An 8,094-nucleotide genomic window follows, 5' to 3' on the forward strand; every position below is an offset into this window, starting at 1 on the left:
GCCCATCACAGATGTGCTCCTTGATGATCTTCTCAAAGAGTTTCCCCAGGATTGAGGTAAGACTGACGGGCCTATAGTTGCCCGGGTCCTCCCTCCTCCCTTTTTTAAAGATGGGGACCACATTGGCTATCTTCCAATCATCTGGCACCTGGCCCGAGCACCACGAGCACTTGTAAAGCCATGCCAAGGGCCCTGCAATAACCCCTGCTAGCTCCCTCAACACCCTGGGGTGGAGAGCATCTGGATCTGCTGATTTGAACACATCCAGCCCCTCCAGAAGCACTCTAACCCGGTCCTCCTCAACCCTAGGTCTGGAGGTGTTCCCCTCAAGTCCATCTTGAATCACGGTGGGGGAGTTCTGGTTCCTGCACAAGAAAACAGAGGTGAAGAATTTGTTAAAGAGGTCTGCCTTCTCCTCTGGCGCAACCACCAGATTGCCTAGTGTATCTTGCAGGGGCCCCACGTTTCCCGGTGCCTTCTTCATCCTCCCTATATATTTGAAAAAGGACTTTTTATTATCTTTGATCTTGGACGCTAGTCCTAGCTCTATGTCTGCCTTAGCTTTCCTAACAGCCCCCTTACAGGCCCGGGCATTGGAGGTATACTCCTCTTTGGAGATCGCCCCCCTCTTCCACTGTGTGTACGCCACCTTTTTGGCAACCAGGCATTCCCGGACGTCCTTGGTGAGCCAGGGGGGCTTTTGGGCACTCTTGCCCCCCTTGCTTCTTGTTGGGATCGTCACCCCTTGGGCCCTGAGTATCGTCTCCTTAAGGAATGACCACTCATCTTGGGCACTGAATTTCCCTGCCCTGGAGAACCCCAGTACCTCTCCCACCAATCTCCTCAACTCCCCCTTCTCCCTTTAAATGGTGGTGCAGTAATAGGTGATACAGTTTGAGAAGCTAGAGATAGGCTTGGTCTCCCTCTGTTCTGTTGCTAGGCCTCTTCAGTAAGTGCAGGAAGGGTTTAGTATTCTAGGCTAGCCATCCGGACCTTGTCCTAGCATGAAGTTAATTTAAAATTTTGAAATTGCGCTGCAGAGAACTACTTGTCCACTTAGCGCATTCCTTTTTTTGGAATTAATTTCACTACAGGATTTAGGTGGGGTTTTTTTTCCTTGTACCGCAGTCTGCCACTAGTTCTGCTACTTTGTGTGTGGCTAAGTAAAATCTCTGATCATCAGTATTCATTCATGAAAGCAAATCTAATCCTTTACATTCAGAGAAGGCTCCCACATGCAAATCAGACTGGATTTACAAGGCTGTGTTTCTTTATTCAATATGCTTTGTTTTATGTTTCAAGCAAATAAACATTTCTGTCATCAAATTCATAACCTTTTGAGGAAGTATGGATTGCCGGTTCACTGTGATGAAACCTTTAGCCACTAATGAAGAACATGTCATATTAGGGGTGGTTTAAAAGTAAATTATAGCTCAGCAGAAGAAGAGAGAGACCCTTTTCCCATGACTATACACAAAAGTGTAATCCAGCAAATGCAGTCCAGCTAATGATATAACATGCTGTAGGCTGCTTAACCCAGTTAGCAGGCTGGGGGTCCATATCATGAAAATACCTTTACCATTAATACAAAACGATCCTCTTACTGGCAACCTTACTGACAAGGCTAAGGACTGAATAAAGGGATCACAAAAACTAACTCCCTTCTCTTGCCATAGAGGTAGTCTATCACTCTGGGGCTGGAGAGGAAACTTTTTTATGTGGGGGCAAGAGGAAAAAGGGCACTTCTGTTGCGGTTGCCCATAGTTAGAGAAATCGCCAGTCTCAATTCCAAGTCATACGTTTATTCTCCCATTACTGTAGCTCAGGTACTCTGTAGGTGTGTCTGCATGAGCTGCTCACTGTGCAGTTGTTACTGCACAGTCATTTAATACTTGTATAACCAAGTATGAAATGACTGTGCAGTAACTCGTGTTACTGCACAGTGGTGTCCCAGCATGGTTGCCTACTAACGCTTACTGCATTACTACTGTGCACTAATGTCACATCATGGCTTGTGCCTGGAAATGCTACTGCACATTAGTAACGAGCTACTGCACAGTAAGTGTCCCATGTAGACATGGCCCGTATCACTACTATTTGCTCGGGGGACAAAGGCAGCAGCCCAGTTTTAAGCTGGTCTGAAAAGACTGAAATTTTGAATGACTGCAAGAGTAACCAAGGGCTTTTTTCTTGGGTTCGCTACAAATGATAGCAGGGTCCCTGTACTTGTTGCATCCAAGCCACAGTTTAGGTCTAGTTGAATTCCTAGTTGGTTCCAAAATCTTTCCCAAGGCAGAGAAGCTAACACAACAGGAAATACTGCCTCTTATTGTAACCCTCCCCCAGTTCTCATTACATTGCTTTAAATCTTCTGTCTTCAAACACCTCCCACATATATTCTGATTACTTGGGCCTAATTACTTTACTTTTCTTTGCAGTGCAATGCAGGTTGTGTATTAGATAAAGATATGACACCTTATATTTAGCATTAATTGTAGCTGTGTTCGTCTTTAGTATACATCTCTCTTGCCAGTCCCTCCTGTGTAATTTCAGTCCCTAAATAGCCCATCTCATGATATATTCTTAGATAAATTCCCTGTGGTGTTTTTCTGGTAGCAATTTATGTCACAAGCTCTTGTTATAAACTTTGGGTGCCTGGCTCTTTAGAACATCCTCATTTGCTGCCTTTCTCCCCGCCCTTACAGCTAGCTTTCCCCCGAAGCAATGATAATCAGTGTCTAAACTGAAAATATGGGTACAAGCTAATGTGGAGCAGTTAAAGGTGAGTTTTGAAAGAAAACTGGATGACTCAAGGGATTGAGGATGTGATATGGAGCTTTACATGTCCAGGTAATCTAGCTTCAGCTTGGCCCCCTCTCTTGGCCCCCTCACCTGATGGCTATTCACTGACTTCTGAAAATAGGGGGAATTAAGCAAACAGTTGCCCTCATCACAAATGTTATTAAACATAACTTCTTCCCTATTGCAGGTGACTCCCTTAGCAGAGGTCTGAAGAACTGAACAGGTAATGGAGACTACAGTAATTTCTCAATAACTCTTCTTTCAGGCCTGGATTGAGTTTCAAAGACTGGATGAGGGGAAAAGTTTATATATGCAGGTAACCACCTAGTTACTGCCCCGAGACTGAGATTTTAGTTTTTAAGGACTCCCAAGCCAGCACAAATCACTGTAATTTTATCCAAGTATTGGGCAAATTGGCAGGGCTAGGGAAGGGTCTGAAACAAGGTGCTCTTCAGGTGGAGAGAAGATACATCCTACTTTGCCATTCCCCTTCCACCAGTCTGGATATCTCCAGGAAGTGGAAGGATAGGTTGTGTGGCAAGTTGGCTTCTGCAGCAATCTGACAGGCTCTGAACTGGAGGAAGAACTGTTTTTAAAGGTTTCTTTTTGCCTGTTACAGTGCACAGCCTCAGGGAGAAAACAAAAGCGCTGAATGAGGAAATTGCTTAGGCTGAGTCAGCCAATTTTGTCCATGTGCTCATGCCTTTCTAGCTCAGGAGAAACAGGGCCTCCCACTCAGTCCCTCTGCTATTGTGTCCATGCAGGGCAAATAGATAGAGGAGTCTTATGAAAAGAACAAAGAATCAACCATGGTCTCTGGCTTATTTTCTTAGTTGTTCCCATGGTGGAGACACCACTTTGCAAGGATCAAGGACACACAATAAGGCCCCCTACTTTTTCCCCTCAGTGGCTACCATTCATGGGACAACTGGACGGAGGAGTTCCTTGCAGAAAGCACCACTGGACCAGGGCACTTGCTCAGTCTTTTCACTTTGCCCGCACAGGCAGAGGAAGGAAGGCCGTGTATTAATGCAAGGGTTGTGGGGCTCCCTGCAGGTCTGGAAACTTGGCTATGTGGCAAGTAGTAGCAGCATTAGTTGCTGCAGCTCCTAGAGTTGTGGCAATTAACACTATTATCACTTGTCCTGCTGTCAAATTTCTGGACCAATGGGGAGCCACATGGGCTGGATCTGGCATGTGGAGCCACATCATTTGGCCCATGGGCTGGAAATATGGCAACAGGAGGAGTAATGGCTGCCTTAGCTCTGCATGAAATAGCAATTAAGGCTGCCACCTCCATCCCTGTAGACTAAAGGATATAGGCCCACAGTCCAGATCTGGCCTGTAGGGTTGAATGAGTTGGTCACCATTGCATTAACACATTGGACAATGACTCAGAACTAGCTACAATGCCTGGCTCTGGCACAGACCTCCTATGTAACCGTGGGCCAGTTACTTAACTCCTCACTGCCAGTTCCCCAGCTCTAAAATCAGGATGATACCTTCCTCTTCATGCTGAAGTGCTGAAAGGTTGAATTCAAAAGGGATGAAAACTAAATCAAGGTCACCTCCTCCTCCTACTTCAGCTTCTCCCATGTAGAGAAAAGGACAGAAGAGGGGGGTCCCAATGCAGATAAACCAAGCTCTTTATAAGCAGACATTCTAAAGAGAATACAAAGTCATGTTTATTGCACAGGATGCTTAGTTATTATTATACATGAACAGTGGGAAAGATGCTTTACAGACAGGAGGTCACAACCCCACTGAAGTGCTTACAGTTTAAAATTAAAACAAGAAAGAGTTAAAAAAAACCCCTAAACTTTAGGGTAGATAGAGAAAAGGAGATATAGGATCATGTGTTTACCCATATTTATTACTGGCTCCATTTGGAAAACAAGCTATAGATTATATTTGATTGCACAAGTTTGGAGGACAGGATTCACAAGTGTACTGTGTGCACAGGCAATGGCATGAGGCCCAGTGATAGGAAAGGAAAGAGACGACTTATAGGAGACTCTTGGTGGATGGAGCTGATGCCAGAAGAATAGGCAGAAGACCAAGTGATTTTATTTAGGGTCCTAAATGTAAGGCCCAATCTATATGTGATGGGTAGGATGCAGCCAGCAGAGGGACTGCAAGAAGGAAGTTGTTGGCAGTAGATTTATGACCCAGATACCTTGTTCCAGGCAGGCCCAAACCCTCAGACCAACCACGACTACTTCCATTTGATAATAGGCAAATTTTATTGCTATACAGTGATAGCAGATAAGAAGAATGTAGGCAAAGCAAACAGAATAACTCCCCCCCCCCCCCCCCCCACACACATCTCAAAAGGAATCCCCCCCCCCCCCCCCCCCCCGCCAATTATCTGTCTACCAGTCCTAAAGGGTTGTCACAGAGGGGAGATATGTCTGGCCAGGACATGAGCTTCATCCTGTGATTCTGTCTGGAATGTCAGATGTCAGCAGCCTGGAGGTTGAGGGCTGACCTTCCCCTCCAGTAAGGTGGGTGAGACAGGCTGGTGGTGTGCCCTCTGTCCATGATGGCCTCATTTTCTCCCCTTGGGGACCCTTTGCTGCTCTGAAATCTCTCCATTTGTATTCTTTCTCCTTCTGATGACTCTGCATCTCCAAGTACCATTGACTGGTTTCACTGTGATTGTCATGCTAGCCACATGCTGTTTTGTCAGCATATTCCTTTGTTTCCCAAGCCTATCACATGCACACATCTTAATTTGGGCATTTACTGGCGTTTTAATTTGGGCATGCCCCCACCTCCTAATTTGTTCCATCTACCAAAACTGGAAATCCCAAAGACTCTGCAATTGGGCACTGTGAACTGGTGCCAATGCTGCAGAGTCCCTTATATCTGTTATGGGTATACTCTACACATTTCCCAGACTGTTTATGCCCCTTGTCCATTGACCTCAGACATGGTATGTCTGCCTTGAAGGAAACTTTGTCACAAACAGGCTTTTAGAAACCAATTAACCATTGCCATTTCCCTGGACCATTGTTCCAATGCATATCTGCTCTACCTACAAGCTAGTCCCAAAAGCATACCTCTAAATATCATTTTATAACCATCAGAAGTGATATAATCACACTTGATAAGTGAGGAAGATCACCTTAGCAGACACAGTAATGGACGCCCTGAAGGCAGAGTAGAAGGTAATGGGGCATTAGAAAGTAGGAAGCTCCAGCAGTCTAACAGGAGATGGCCAGGCCATGTGTGGAAGTTCTCACTGTCAAAACAGAGGAAGGGTCAGGCCTGCAAAATGTTTGGGGAAAAGGGTAGGATTATGCTGCAGTTTTGGTGTGTAGAGAAGAGGAGCTGTCATAGGCAAGCCTGACTTTACAAATTTAACCAGGCAGAAGAACAGTGTCAGTTATAGTAGTTATGGAAAACAAGTCCGTCTTAGAAGGAAAGGAAAGGAAAGGAACTTCATTTGTTAGGGAACACTTCAAGAAGAGATATTGGACAAACAGGCTGAAATTCAGTACAGGGAAACAGACTGTGGGGGGTGACAAACAGATTCACAGATCATAAGCATAGCGGTGACAGATAAATGCAGGTTTTATGAGACAGAATGGGCATGTTTATTGGGTTGGGGGAGGTACAACAGTTTTATGGTGCCATTATCAAAACACTTTGCAATTTGGGACATGTTTAATTCAGAGAAAAAATGCTGAAGACAAATCCTGTAAGACAAGTGTCAGCTGTCTACCACTTTATGAGGGCAACTGTTAGCTTCAGTTTTAACTGTAGCCTTGAACCCCTTCCAACTCTCAAGGTTTCCAGTTCATTAGCAGTGCTGTACAACATTGGCAACTCTTGAGTCAGAGAAAAAACAAACAGAAAAGGCAGTAGTATTTTCTTCCTGGAAACCTGTTCAGAGGATCTGTAACCCATGGGAAAGAATTTTACTATAATCCTTAAGAATCTGTTTTATGTTATGCTACACCTTATGAGTACCAAACTACATTGCTGGAATGCAAGTAACAGAAACCTAAGTCACTCAGTAACCATTTAAATATCTCCATATCTGCATGAGAATGCAGTAGAACTAGACACTGTCACAAGATACAGTACTTTGCAAAGAAAATGGCAAGGGAAGGTTTAGGTGAATACAGTGCCATATTCTAGGTTTGAATCTGGACAGGAGACCCTAGCTAGTGCTCCTGGCATCTCTAGCAGCCAGAACACCTGGTTTAGCATACACACGTTAGGTCTATACACTAGAGCCAAATTGTTTTTCATTTTACACTGAGGAAACTGAACCAAGAGAAATCAGAGCACTGCATGCAAAATGTATTCTGTTCAGGCTGCAGTAACTGAGGACAAAATGGCCACTAAACTTAGCACACAGCAAGACTTCTTAGAAATTTAAAGATGCACTAAGATGATAACAAAACATCAGTTTCATAGCAACATGCACCGCAGTCCAAAATGCCACTGGAAGTAGCACAGTTGTATCATGCAAGGGGAAAATGGCTCTTTCTGTCTACTCTTGATACATCATTTAATGAACCTATAATCCTTAACACTAATCATCTTCTGAGGCAGGCACAAACTTCCTGAAGCATTTGGGTTCTGTGACAGCCTCATCCAAACACTGACTCAACCCAATCCTGCTTACATATAAAAGTTTCAGGGAGGCTATGAACTCCTGCAGTATGGCTTACCACATCTTCTGCCTACTTCAGCATTTAGATGCATTGGCAGAAAGCAGCAGTATAGCAAAGTGGGAGTGACTGGGTCATCTTCAGGCCCAAGAATTGACCCTGGGGGACAGGGGGGGCAAAATTAGCAGGAGTTGCACTGCTAGTGGTCCAGCTACAGCCCTGCCCTATCTTTGGCTAATCTCAGAGCCTGTCCTGCTCCAGATGTCTGTGGTCCCTGTCCTGGGTTCAGCTCTAAGCAATCATAGATTGCAGTCATTCCCTTCTTGCCCTCATTAGCATGGAGAAACCCACCATTAGCTTGTCCTATGTGTGCTGCTGCTACTCATCTCAGTGGTGGCACAGAGAGAGTGCCCACAGCTGGTGTTTATCCCCTGGCAGCACAAGAAAGCAGTTGCTAGCGCTGCCAAAACTCCCCACTGCCAAATGCCTCTGAAGCCCCACGTCTAACAGGCTGAATCAAAAGCTCTGTGGGCTAGATTGTAGATTCGGCCTGTGGCCCATAGGTTACTGGCCCCTGAGTTAAGATCACCTCTCGGTGTCAGAAGAGACTTCAGTCTTCATGGGTGTATGTCCACTGTGCTGAGGGTACCGATTGGTGGAGAACGTG

Source organism: Alligator sinensis, unplaced genomic scaffold (genome assembly GCF_000455745.1).
Source record: "Alligator sinensis unplaced genomic scaffold, ASM45574v1 scaffold215_1, whole genome shotgun sequence".
Taxonomy (NCBI): domain Eukaryota; kingdom Metazoa; phylum Chordata; order Crocodylia; family Alligatoridae; genus Alligator; species Alligator sinensis.